Source organism: Papaver somniferum, chromosome 10 (assembly GCF_003573695.1).
Source record: "Papaver somniferum cultivar HN1 chromosome 10, ASM357369v1, whole genome shotgun sequence".
Taxonomy (NCBI): domain Eukaryota; kingdom Viridiplantae; phylum Streptophyta; class Magnoliopsida; order Ranunculales; family Papaveraceae; genus Papaver; species Papaver somniferum.
In genome coordinates, this window is record NC_039367.1 from 17,073,940 (window position 1) to 17,088,661 (window position 14,722).

Genomic DNA, 14,722 nt, shown 5'->3' on the forward strand with positions numbered 1-14,722 from the left:
TGCGTTTCACTTTTGGATTATCATGAAAGAGATCACTTTTAGACCCATTCATATCTAAATCCATCTTTCCCAAGAAATTTTGAACTTCCAGCATCATGGATTTTGCGTTTTCGATAGTCATGGAATTTTCTGGGAGATCATTCCTTTTCACACTCAATGAATCATTGACTTTCTTTGGTACCCACTTATGAGTGTGTTTAGCAACAACCGGAACCTTATTCCCATTATTCTTTTCAAGGTTTCTCGAAAGAGATTTGGATTGAATATTCTTTTGCAAGTTAGTCTTTCTCCAATTGGGAGCATCGGATCTTGTCTTCGTCTTTACAAAGTTATCTTTTTGATAATCATCACAATTGTGAAAAGGATTTGTATGACATTTATAGGCAAATCTTGGTTTATCACAACACTGATTCCTTTGCCTAAAGGTTGGACAGTTACAACCTGTAATATTAAAGCGATTAACCTTAACATATGATCTAGGTTTCATAACTTCTTGTGGGACCCAAATAAGAACATCATGAAGTTTCTCATTCCTTATACAAAAACGACATCCCCTTTGCAGATGACCTTTATTTCTGCAATAATATCCAACAATAAGGAATGTTATTACCTGGATTCGTGTGCTGGCTTTGGAGGTTGGTATATTTTGCTCTTTCGAACCTTAACTGTCGGTGTAGGTATTTCACTTTTTTCATCAGTGGAAACCTTTGGTTGAGAAGAATCACTAGCCTTGACAAATTTTACCTTTTTGTTAATACTTGGAGCATCTATTCCCTTATAGCACAGTCCTCGTGTATCACGATGATTCTTACTTTCTCCTAGCATAACGGTTAATTTTTTTGTGCTAGTAATTTTTCAAGTTTTGTTCCAACATCTTGATTTTATCATGAGCGACAGCAAAATCAGCCTCAAGGAGTTTTTCTCTGTCTTCAAAATTAATTTGTTGAGAGTTCATCCTTGCTTCAGATTCTGCAAGTTTCTCTTCCAACAAAAAATATTTTTGATAAAGATTATCACATTCAAGTGACTTCTTACGTAGGTCTTTCCTAGAATCTTTGAGGATCGATTCGTTAGAGCGATACGAAACAAAAATGAAAAAGCGGGGGTCTAACAACCACACCCACTATTTCGTTTAGGCAATCTGTATGGACAAACTCCAAAATATAATTCCAAGAGAATCAACTAGACAGTCAGACTCAATCAATGGAAATACATCCAAGAGTTATATCTTTGTTTCTCAATCTAATCAGCAAATCAAACAGATAGAATCCGCGAGCCTGATTATTATGAGAAACAACTTGAACATACCAAAGACCAATGTTCAAGTGTCAATCAATTCACATCAACAACCAAAGGTTAGATTATATAATCGATTGAACTAGACACAACCTGTGATATTTCAATTATATATAAAATATAATGCGAAAAAAATAACACAAACACCAGGAATTTTGTTAACGAGGAAACCGCAAATGCAGAAAAATCCGGGGACCTAGTCCAGATTTGAACACCACACTGTATTAAGCCGCTACAAACTCTAGCCTACTACAAGTTTACTTCGGACTGGAATGTAGTTGAGCCCTAACCAATCTCACACTGATTAAGGTACAGTCGCGTTCTTTACACCTCTGAATCCCAGCAGGACTCTATGCACTTGATTCTCTTAGCTGATATCATCCACAACTAAGAGTTTATACGACCCAAATTCGAAGACTTGATAAACAAATTTGTCTCACACATAAAATTCTATTGAATAGATAAATATGTATCCCACAGAAGTACCTATGAGTTTTTGTCCGTCTTTTGATAAATAAAGGTGAACATGAACCAATTGATACACCAGACTTATATTCCCGAAGAACATCCTAGTAAATCTAATCACCTCACAATGATCTTAACCGTATGGATGCGGAACAAGATATTGCGGAATCACAAATGATGAGACGAAGATGTTTGTGACTACTTTTTATTTTACCTATCGGAGATTGAATCTCGAGAAAATATGAGAGAAGATAGTACTCAATACGATAGAACAAAGTAAGATCAGAACACGCAACTACATAAAAAATATTTGGGTATGGATTCAGAATCCCAATGAAGTCTTTAAGTCGTTAACCTATAATGGTTTTAGAAAAACCTAGGTTAAAATAGAATCGACTCTAGTCGCAACTAATATCACACAGGAGGTATATGGATTAGGTTTCCCAATTGCTAAAGTTCTCCCTTATATATTCTTCAAATCAGGGTTTACAATCAATGTTACCTTGATAACGAAACATTAATATTCACCATTAGATGAAAACCTGATTAGCTACAATCTAATATCTTTCAACCATTAGATTGAACTTAGCTTGTTACACACAAATGAAACGTGACCTGATTTAGATATAGGTAATCGTACCTAAAAGTGTACACTTAGTTAGCTCAACAATAGTTACCCGAAGTTAGCCATATGAACACTTTCATATCAAACTTGTTCATCTTAATCAAAACTAGTTCAAATGACTCAAATGAAACTAGTTATAGAGTTGTTAAATTGTTTATATTCTCATAGAAGTATACAGGACATAATTGAAGCAAAATCAATTTTGACTCACTCGAATCAATTCATGAACATTATAGCCACAGTTTGCAAAGATTGAATTCCTTATTAAATAAATGTATTTGTTCATGAACAATCGATTTTAGAACATAACCCACTCAAGTATGCAAACGGATACGCACACTTAGAGTTCCAGACTTGGTATGTCCGCCAGTATGCGAACGGGTACGCATACTGTCGTTTACGACCAAACTCAGCTGAATTCCCCGACTTGAACTGTTATGCCGGTACGCATACGGGTATGCATACTTAGTTCCCGGACTTTAACTGTTAAACCTAGTACGCTTACGGATATGCATACTCAGTTCCTGGACTTGGAATATATTTACAACATTTAGCATACAGGTACACATATTGTGCTATATCGAATCATTGGTTAATTGTTCTAAACTCCATTTTAATCATTGAAACATTATTAGAATACGGGAATAGTTGTTTCACACAAAATATTAGCTTCAAAGCGATTTTCAAGTGATCAAATGATCAATACGAAACATTCTGAGTCTACATCAAATGATTGTCTCACACAAATCATGTAAGATGTTACCAGGCGATTTTCACATAATCATCTCTTGACTTTCTTCAAGAATAAAAGATGAACTTGGTTAAAGCGAAATCTTACTAACACATATTTCGAGAAATATGTAAGCGAGTTAAACTCAGCTCGAAATATCAAATGTATATAAAGTAAAGTCTATATAGCTATACGACTTTTGTCTCAATAGGAGATAGAATATAAATAGACTTCTGAGTGATAGATGAGTTCAAGTCTCCACATACCTTTTGTTGATGAAGTTACACAAGCTCCCCTTAGTAGTTCTTCGTATTCAATCGATGAACGCTTTGAAGTCTAAAGCTCAACTACACATTCTACCCTAATCCGAGACATAGCTATAAATAGACTATAAATCAAGAATTATAGTTTTGTCAACTAAACTTGACAAACAAGCTTGAGATAGCAATGCTTGAGAGTTCGACTGACCGGTGCTCTAACAAAAAATACATGCGTAAATTCTTATCAATTTATTGTATCCTCGACAAAGATAGGTCAGAAAAGGAGTGACACAAGGAGTCGTCAACTTTTCAACCCATTCCAACAACTTAACATACTTTGAGATTTCCTTATCAACGTCTCTATCAATATCTGAGTCACCTTCATATAAAAGTTCATCCAACTGTTCTTCTAGGCGTGTTTCCCAGTTATCAACAATTTTTACATCCATAGGATGTTTAGATATTGATCTAAATGTGACAGTTTCCTCGGGTGTTGATTCAAACTTTGATCCAAATCAATTGGTTGATTCAGAAATGGTGATATGTTGTTAGAGATTGTACTCTTATCCATATAGTCAGACTGCTTTAACACAAACTTATTAGGTCTTAACGTGTTTTCCTGCTCTGATACCAATTGAAAAACACCGAAGGTAACAAAATACACCACCAACCTTTTCAAAGGCGATCTGTATAAACAAATTCAATACAACTCCGAGAGTTAAAACTTAATCAAGGAAAGTTTCTAGAGTTATATCTCTCTCTTGTTGTTAGAACGTTTACAGAACTTGTTAGAGTTATATCATCCAAAATAACCTGAATCACATTTTATAATACCTAGTCCAAATTTTAGGGTATTTTCGTATATTGATAAGGTAATTTTGAAATTTAGTATAATTAGACCATCTCAATGATCTAGTGCCTGGCGGTGTAGTTGTCATTTAAGTGTTAAATATTTCTTTATCAAATTTATCTGATTTGTTTAATGTTAACAAAAATATAACTAATTGTTGAAGTTTAACACATGGCGTGTTCATATTTGTGTAACTTGATATATCCGACGGTCTTGGATTGGACTTTTTAAGCGATTGACAGTTCATATTTCATTCAAAATTGAAAAACACTAGGGATACCAAAATACACCACTAACTTTTTCGCAGGCAATCTATATGGACAAACTCAACACAACTCCTAGAGTTAAAAATCAATCAAGGAAAGTTCCTAGAGTTATATATATATATACCTATCTCTCTTGTTGTTAGAACGTTTACAGAAATGAATTTGTGAACCTAACTACAAAGAGAGTTCTTGGACGGTACCAAAGACCAATGTCCAAGAATCAATCAAGTCTTAAACTAAGTTGGATGCATCTACTATGATTGACTAACGCATAACCTGTGATATTTCAATTATAAAGATTAATAATATAATGCGGAAAAAGAAATAACACAGACGCCAGAAATTTTGTTAACGAGGAAACCGTAAATGCAGAAAAACCCCAGGACCTAGTCCAGATTGAACACCAAACTGTATTAAGCTACTACAGACAGTATCCTACTACCAATTAACTTCGGTCTGGAATGTATTTGAGCCCGAACTTAGTCTCCCACTGATTTAGGTACAGTCGTGCTCCTTACGCCTCTTGAATCCCAGCAGGACTCCGCACAATTGATTCCCTTAGATGACGCTACACCAGCTAAGAGTTGCTTCAACTCAATTGAAGACTTTAAATCAAATCCGCCTCCCACAAATTAAGCCTATATAATTGGTTTCTTGTTTTACGATCTAAACGGATGATCAGGTCAAACGAAAGATCCAGGTGATGGAAATCGATAAAAACTTGACAAAAGTCCGGCTATCCTAAAAATCCAGACTTGTGCAACCCGAAGTAAAACCTAGAATATTATTCACCTCACAAGTACAAAACTTGCGGAATCACAAAGTTGAGACGAAGAGAACTTTGTGATGTTTATTTATCCTGTTCAAGTGATAAATCAACAATCAAACAAGATCAGGATACTAAAGTTATCAAGATAAAAGATAACTGGACATGGCTTGACATATCCCAATGAAGTCTTTGATAGTCACTAAAACCTAAAAGGTTTTCTGGAGAGGAAGACTCTAGATATAACTAGGACACGCCAAAAAGTAGCGTAAGGATTCAAAAATCCCAGTTGCCAAGAGTTCCCCTTAAATAGACTTCAAAGCCTAGGTTGCTTTAGGTTTAAGCTAAGATAGCTTTGGAATCACACAAACAATATTCATCGTGCTTCAAATATTATTCACATAAACAAGATATACACTCTGGTTAGGTAAACCGCAACCGAACTGTGTACAAAGACTATGTTCAACATGGTTAGCCGAAACTAGCCAGTTTGAACTTAAAAGCTTAATAGTCATTTCCATGAACACAAAGACATTAATTTTGTGTCACAATCATGTCATCAAATAAGTCTAGTGTTATTAGAGAATTGATCAAATGCAAATCATCTCGTAGAAATAATTTAATCGCATTTTAACACAATCGACATAATTTATAAATGTATAAGGTACAAGTACATGAGTTGTTCGTGAATCGGTTGAGTCACAGTGTGCGGACCGGTTTGCATACTAATGAGCAAAACCAGTTCCGGAGTCGACATAACTCTTTCAGTTCACTAAACGGTTAGCAAACTTATGAGCAAAACCAACTCCAGAGTCGTCATAATTTTTTCAGTTCACGTACCGATTTGCAAACTTCCAGTGCACAACTGCGTTCCGGAGTTGACAGAACTTTTCTAGTTTATAAACCGGTTTGTAAACCTTAAGACTTTCCGGTTCCGGAGTTCACATGACCTTTTCAGTTTTTGTACCAGTTTGGGTACATAAACTGGTTCTAGAACATAAAACTGTATTTGTTCTCATACCGGTTTGATATTTAAATCTGGTTCCTTTACCACATTTCCAAAATGTCTTGTATTCGAATATACGTACCTTTCCAGATCACGGAACACATAGATTTTTCAATGATGTGCACATGAATATGCATATCACACAAATCTGTAAGTCGATATATAGCTACTCTGATAAGTGTAGGAATACATGTAATACGAATTCAAACATATAACATTTATCTCAGTTTGTAAGACTGATAACGCTGTTTTGTATTCCGAATATAATAAAATTATATTTCTCTAAATCAATTCCGAAACCTTCCTGAATAACTCATGACACATATCATTGTTTCATGCTATTTTCGAATGATAAACTTGAATCATGATTTGGTCCCGAATAATAAATCATTCTCCATCGAAATTGATCAACTATGTACAAATGTTCATTAAGCTTAATCATTATATTTCGAGAAATTTGTAAACTAAATAATAGTTCTCGACTCGAAATTCTTGTCTATGAAAGCTGTAAAGACCCGTAAGCTTGTCAACGCTATTAGACTAGTCAAGAGACGTATTAGCCGATAATAACTCGATTAGTTTAACATGAACGTTGATTTATAGAAATTAATATAATAACGACTTAGATACGAAACCGGTACCACTCGATAGATTTCGAAAAGTTACGCAGAATAGACTACTCAAACGTGTCAGTCGGTAATCAAACGAAGAAGAATTTATCATATCAGTGAGAAGGGCAAATTGATTCTCTTAACATTCTAACCGACCTGCCCTTATAGTTTGGGGGAGTTCCTTTATAATTTGTCTTGGCCTTATCTTCACCAAATCGAGAAGATATACCCAAACCTCTGTTCCTCTTTCCTTTATTATTTCTTCTTCTTTCATCTCGTTTTCTTCCTTCTTATCTTATCTTTTCTCTGTTCGACCTTCTGCCGGTTTAATCGAGAGTGAGTGAGAGAATTAATCGAAGGGAGTTAGTTGATGAGTATGTTTGAATGATGAAAGAGATGGTGTATTGGTATTTCATAAGGAAAATCAATTAGAGGTTGACGAATTAGAACATGGTAGAACATGGATAACCAAATTAGGGTTTTGGTGACTATGTTGGTTTCTTAAGAAAATTGATGAATGATTTGGGTTGTTGTTAGATTAAGAACGAGCAGGTCAAAGTTTATTGAAGTTCTGAAGTTATTTGGAGATGATTTGAAGAAATTAGGGTTTCATAGGAATAACTTAGAGAAATTATAGAAGATGAAATTGAAGGATTAAGTGACAAACTAAAGATGGGTTTTGATTGAATTGAAGTTTCGAAGTTGATTCGGTGATGAATCAAGGTTGGTGTTCTGTTCTCCCCCAATTTATGAGTTTGGGTTGATGATGAAGTAATAATTCAGAGAGAAGTTGGGGTTTCCATTTGAACTGGGGATAATTGATGATCATATGATGACATGTTGATGAACTAAATCAAGGTGAAGAGAAGTTGGTTTTGGCAGACGGTGGTGTCTTGAAATGATTTCTCTGTTGATCCAAGGGAAGCAATAGTTTCCTGTGTGAGATTGTTATGAGGTAATATCTCTTCTAATCTGTTTAGTGAAGTTATTTAGTATCTTTGATTGAGTATGTATAGGTGATAATTGAGCTAAGGCCTGAGTTGGGTATGAAGTGAAGTTTGATTGTTGTTTTGAGTTACAAAGAATTGTTGTATGTTGAATTGAAGTTCAGTATGGTAGAATTGAAGTTCTTATGGTTTGAGTATTTTGAGTATATGATGTATGATGAGGGTTACAGGTAGTGGTGTTGTTATTATGGCTGCCATGGTGTTGGGAATGCAGGGAAGGAGTTGGAGGTTTGATAATAGAGGATTGGTGGTGAACTGTAGTGGATGCTGGAGTTGCAGATGGTTTTGTGTTAGTAAATGGTTTGAGTGATTGAGTGACTCCGAGTTTCAGGTGTAATTGGATGCTAATGCAAAATGTGGTCGTTATGGTGGTTGTATTGTATGAACTGGTGGTGGTGAAATGATTAAATCCAGAACTGTGTTTAATGGTAGAGATGAAGGTGCAGACAGTGCGTGAAATGGTGGAATTCTTGAATACTGAAGATGTGCAGAGTAGAGTGTTGATGTTATGGTTGAAATTAGTGGCAGTTTAGTGGAATCGTGCAGTTGCAGGAGAGATGCAAGTGCAGAACATGGATGTTGGAGTTAGACTTGAGCTGAAATGGGTAGTGAGTGAACTAGCGTAGGAAGAATGAGATAGTGAAGATGTAAATAGTGGTTGTATAGTTGTAGATGGCAGCTTCAGTGAAGGCTTGCATCTGATGTTGCAGGTAAGCCGAGTTTATTTTTGAGAATGAGTTTTGAAGTTGTATTGAATTTATAGCATTGTATACTTTGGTATAGTTGTGTTTTGATCACATGAATAGAATCAGATTAATTGTATTCTGGTAACTATAATAGGATTAGGATGGTAGTCATCCTAGTCAGTCTATCTGACTTAATATGTGTAACTGACTTAAAGTATTTTGACTGAGTTAGCTCAATGACTAGACCTGATCAGATTGACTCAGTGAACCTTGACTGAGTTGGTTTCTTTGACCATTGACCCTGGACGTTGACCTTTGACTGAAGTTGACTGTTAGTTGACCTTTGACGGTTAGATTGACTGTTAGAGACCGTTAGTTGACCCCAGTGGACCAGACCTTGTGTAATGGGCTTGGTTAGAGAACTTGGGCTTAGGACTAGTTATCTTATATTGATGTATTGGACCTATGTAGTATGAATTAGCATGTGGTTCCTTCTACATAGTTTTAGATGTTCTTGAGATTTAACTAATGGATTACAAAACCAACCTAATTGAATTAGTAAACCTTAGCTATGCTAAAGATATATAATCAAAAGGTGTAAAGTCATAAATGGGCTTAGAACCGTTAGATAGACTTGTGTGATTCTTGTGTGAGCCATCTTGGCTAGATTCTTAGAGTTCTTGTATGATTAACAATTAGTCTATATTAACAACGATCGATACAAAGGATGAACCAGTGGATCATGGATCTCGAGGTAGGCGTGGTTTGTCATCAAAAGAGGTGGGAATACTTTTAACTCTTTTGAAACCATTGTTTCTTTTACAAAAGTTTATGTTTAACAAATTCATGCATTGTCAGTTTGTGCATTTCGTGCATTGTTTAGTTTGTATTATGATTGTTCTGTTGATTCTTTGAATCTTTCCATGATTTGGAAAGGACTTGTAATGTTTTGAATGTCATTATGAATTGTTATGGGAAATAATAATTTCCACCTGTGGTATATAGGATACGCTCCTTCACATTTATACCTAGAGCTTTTATGATATATTGGTCGGTAGTTTGCGAGTTCGGAATTGTCAACATCCATACATACGATTAGGTGTGGATTTGCGAGTTTGGAATTGCACAACCATATTATACATTATTTGAAGAAGGAGTTCGTCCATATACATGTTTGTTTGTTACAGTGACTTGGTCAATTTTAATATTTGGGAAAACATGTCTTTCCATGATTTCTTTAAAGTTAAATGTTATTCCTGCTGGGCACCCTTTCTAGGGATGATGTGCTCACCCTTTCCCACTTTCAGTTTCAGAGACAGATCAGAGTTGCGCAACGAATGCTTCGGGGAGTTGATTCCGTTAATTGGTTAACTTCTGCTATGTTTATTATGTTGTTTATTCTATTTGAAAAAAAAATGACTATTGTATATGTATCATTTGAGAGAAGTTCTTGTATATATATTTCTGAGTGGGGTTAGTTTTGGGTTAAGTTTTATAGCATATTTTTTAATTGATTGTTTAAGTAAATGATTTAGGTTCTTAGTGCCTCTTTGTTTAGTTATTCTCTTGGATTAGTCAGCTGCTAGCTTTGGGGGCGCTACAGTGTTGGTATCATAGCTCACTATTAGATATTATATGGGAAAAGATAGAGATATCCAGTGCCACTTAGAGAACTAGATTAGTTTAGAACTGGGTTGGGTTGTGAGATAAAGCTTAATAACTAAAAGCTACCAATAATTGAAAGATTTATTTGATTGATTGATTGATTTGCTTGTTTAGTTGTTTGTTTGTGTAATGAAGTAAAAATTGTAGGGTACACTAATAACTTTAGTTATTGAAGGTTAGGAAATAATTATTTTAAAAAGTATGAACACGTCGACAATTCAATACTAAAAGTCATACGTAGGGTTAACAATTTATTGAGATTAGTATGTAAGGTTAGGAAATAATAGTGAGGTTGGTATTATTGATAAATCTTGAAAGTCATATGTAGGGTCAACAATTTATAATCACATAAATTTTAAAAATATTGTTGGGACTTAATATATCTGTAATAGTAGTTAGAATAGTATTTCAACCGTTAATGTTAATAATAAAAGAAAATATTATAATGGTAAATTGTAATAGTAATAATAAATTTTTTAGAGTAATGTTAGCATTTGTCAATTAGTATTGTATTGAATTTAACTTAACTAAAAATATCATTACAGATATATCACGCTGAAATAATGATTAAGATTAAATAGCTATGGAGAATAGTGCTTATCTACGGTTAAGTTTTGCAAAGTTAACTAATAATAAATTAGAATCATATGTTTTGCGTTTAAACCAGATAGTTAATATATGACTTATTAGGTAGAATTAAGAACGTGAGATCATATAATGCATGAAATAAAGACTAAACTTGTTAAACGTTCTTATACCCATATTATCTTTAGTCCAATAAATGATTCAATAAATCACTAAATTATACACATGAAGTGATATTTATAGTACTTGAATGCGTAGTACAAAATTATACTAAAAGGAGAATAAATTTTCCTATGAAAAAGATACTTATTATTAATAATAAAATCTAGATACTATTTAGACATGTTAAAATTTTTATGCAGACTCAAAATTTTTATCATACTAAACTACCAACGCCAAGAGTTAGTATACAGATTCGATCTGAATAAATAAAATTTGTTATATCAATCTTTACGTGGAAGTAAAATTATGTTTATAAGATTAAGGCTTAGTGTATCGGCCGGACTATCAATAATGAGAATAATAATACAGTTGATAATAGTATGCGAATAATTAGGCTGGTAGTAAAAGATAATATTGGGAAAATTTATATATGATATTACAGTGAAGTTAAAATTATGAAATATTATAAATTTACGTAAAATCAAGTTGGGATTATTTATATTGGCAAAGGATTAAATAAAATAAATTTTGATAATTAAATTGCGTAAAATGATGTGAACTAGTTATATATTTTACAAAATAAATTTAACAGAATTACAGTTACGGCAGAAGTTTAGAGACTAGTTGATCTTAATAAATTAACAGTTAATTAATCCAGCACTGGGGAATAGTGAAGGTTGTGTTTTTCTCTGTTTGTAGGAAGGCATTGTTGGAACTGTCCAACCTTGACAGGGCAACTGCATTCAGAGATGACCGATCACAAAAGTTTAGTATAATTATTTTAGAAACCGATGGATATAAATTCACTTAGAAATAAACTCGTAGAAATCTCCCTTGTAATTAGAGACAAATATCCTATAAATAGAAATTAGTGTAGAGAGCTTAAAGATATAGAAGTTGATGTAAGAAACTTAGACTTTCCTATTTGATAGAAATTAAATCAGCGTAGTTGAACCTAGAGCTACAAATTTTAAATCTTAGTTATAGAAGACCATTTAGGATTATCCTCTGTTTTATGTTTGCGCTTAGACAATAGAGGATTATTCTATAAGGTGGAGAGTTTTTGAAGACCAGAAGGATGGTTGATTTTCGAGGACGAAAATGAATAAGGTGAGGAGAATGTAAAGACCCGTAAGCTTGTCAACGCCACTAGACTAGTCAGGAGACGTATTAGCCGATAATAACTCGATTAGTTTAACATGAACGTTAATTTATAGAAATTAATCTAACAACGATTTAGATACGAAACCGGTACCACTCGATAGATCTCGAAAAGTTACGCAGAATAGACTACTCGAACGTGTTAGTCGGATATCAGACGAAGAAGAATTTATCATATTAGTGAGAAGGGAAAATTTATTCTCTTAACATTCTAACCGACCTGCCCTTATAGTTTGGGGGAGTTCCTTTATAATTTGTCTTGGCCTTATCTTCACCAAATCGAGAAGATATACCCAAACCTATTTTCTTCTTTCCTTTATTATTTATTCTTCTTTGATCTCGTTTTCTTCCTTCTTATCTTTTCTTTTCTCTGTTCGACCTTCTGCCAGATTAATCGAGAGTGAGTGAGAGAATTAATCGAAGGGAGTTAGTTGGTGAGTATGTTTGAATAATGAAGGAGATGGTGTATTGGTATTTCATAAAGAAAATCAATTAGAGGTTGACGAATTAGAACAGGGATAACCAAATTAGGGTTTTGGTGACTATGTTGGTTTCTTAAGAAAATTGATGAGTGATTTGGGTTGTTGTTAGATGAAGAACGAGCGGGTCGAAGTTTGTTGAAGTTCTGAAGTTATTTGCAGATGATTTGAATAAATTAGGGTTTCATAGGAATAACTTAGAGAAATTATAGAAGATGAAATTGAAGGTTTAAGTGACAAACTAAAGATGAGTTTTGATTGAATTGAAGTTTCGAAGTTGATTCGGTGATGAATCAAGGTTGGTGTTCTGTTCTTCCCCAATTTCTGAGTTTGGGTTGATGATGAAGTAATAATTCATAGAGAAGTTGGGGTTTCCATTTGAACTGGGGATAATTGATGATCCTATGATGACATGTTGATGAACTAAATCAAGGTGAAGAGAAGTTGGTTTTGGCAGACGGTGGTGTCTTGAGATGATTTCTCTGTTTATCCAAGGGAAGCAATAGTTTCCTGTGTGAGATTGTTATGAGGTAATATCTCTTCTAATCCGTTTAGTGAAGTTATTTAGTATCTTTGATTGAGTATGTATAGTTGATAATTGAGCTAAGGCCTGAGTTGGGTATGAAGTGAAGTTTGATTGTTGTTTTGAGTTACAGAGAATTGTTGTATGTTGAATTGAAGTTCAGTATGGTAGAATTGAAGTTCTTATGGTTTGAGTATTTTGAGTATATGATGTATGAATGAGGGTTACAGGTAGTGGTGTTGTTATTATGGCTGCCATGGTGTTGGGAATGCAGGGAAGGAGTTGGAGGTTTGATAATAGAGGATTGGTGGTGAACTGTAGTGGATGGTGGAGTTGCAGATGGTTTTGTGTTAGTAAATGGTTTGAGTGATTGAGTGACTCCGAGTTTCAGGTGTAATTGGATGCTAATGCAAAATGTGGTCGTTATTGTGGTTGTATTGTATGAACTGGTGGTGTTGAAATGATTAAATCCAGAACTGTGTTTAATGGTAGAGATGAAGGTGCAGACAGTGCGTGAAATGGTGGAATTCTTGAATACTGAAGATGTGCAGAGTAGAGTGTTGATGTTATGGTTGAAGTTAGTGGCAGTTTAGTGGAATCGTGCAGTTGCAGGAGAGATGCAAGTGCAGAACATGGATGTTGGAGTTAGACTTGAGCTGAAATGGGTAGTGAGTGAACTAGCGTAGGAAGAATGAGATAGTGAAGATGTAAATAGTGGTTGTATGGTTGTAGATGGCAGCTTCAGTGAAGGCTTGCATCTGATGTTGCAGGTAAGCCGAGTTTATTTTTGAGAATGAGTTTTGAAGTTGTATTGAATTTATAGCATTGTATACTTTTGTATAGTTGTGTTTTGATCATTTGAATAGAATCAGATTAATTGTATTCTGGTAACAATAAGATTAGGCTGATAGTCATCCTAGTCAGTCTATCTGACTTAATATGTGTAACTGACTTAAAGTATTTCGACTGAGTTAGCTCAATGACTAGACCTGACCAGATTGACTCAGTGAACCTTGACTGAGTTGGTTTCTTTGACCATTGGCCCTGGACGTTGACCTTTGACTGACGTTGATTGTTAGTTAACATGTGACCGTTAGGTTGACTGTTAGAGACCGTTAGTTGACCCTAGTGGACCAGACATTGTGTAATGGGCTTGGTTAGAGAACTTGGGCTTAGGACTAGTTATCTTATATTGACGTATTGGACCTATGTATTCTTAATTAGCATTTGGTTCCTTCTACAAAGTTTTAGATGTTCTTGAGACTTAACTAATGGATTACAAAACCAACCTAATTGAATTAGTAAACCTTAGCTATGCTAAAGATATATAATCAAAAGGTGTAAAGTCATAAATGGGCTTAGAACCGTTAGATAGACTTGTGTGATTCTTGTGTGAGCCATCTTGGCTAGATTCTTAGAGTTCTTGTATGATTAACAGTTAGTCTATATTAACAACGATCGATTCAAAGGATGAACCAGTGGATCATGGATCTCGAAGTAGGCGTGGCTTGTCATCAAAAGAGGTGGGAATACTTTTAACTCTTTTGAAACCATTGTTTCTTTTACAAAAGTTTATGTT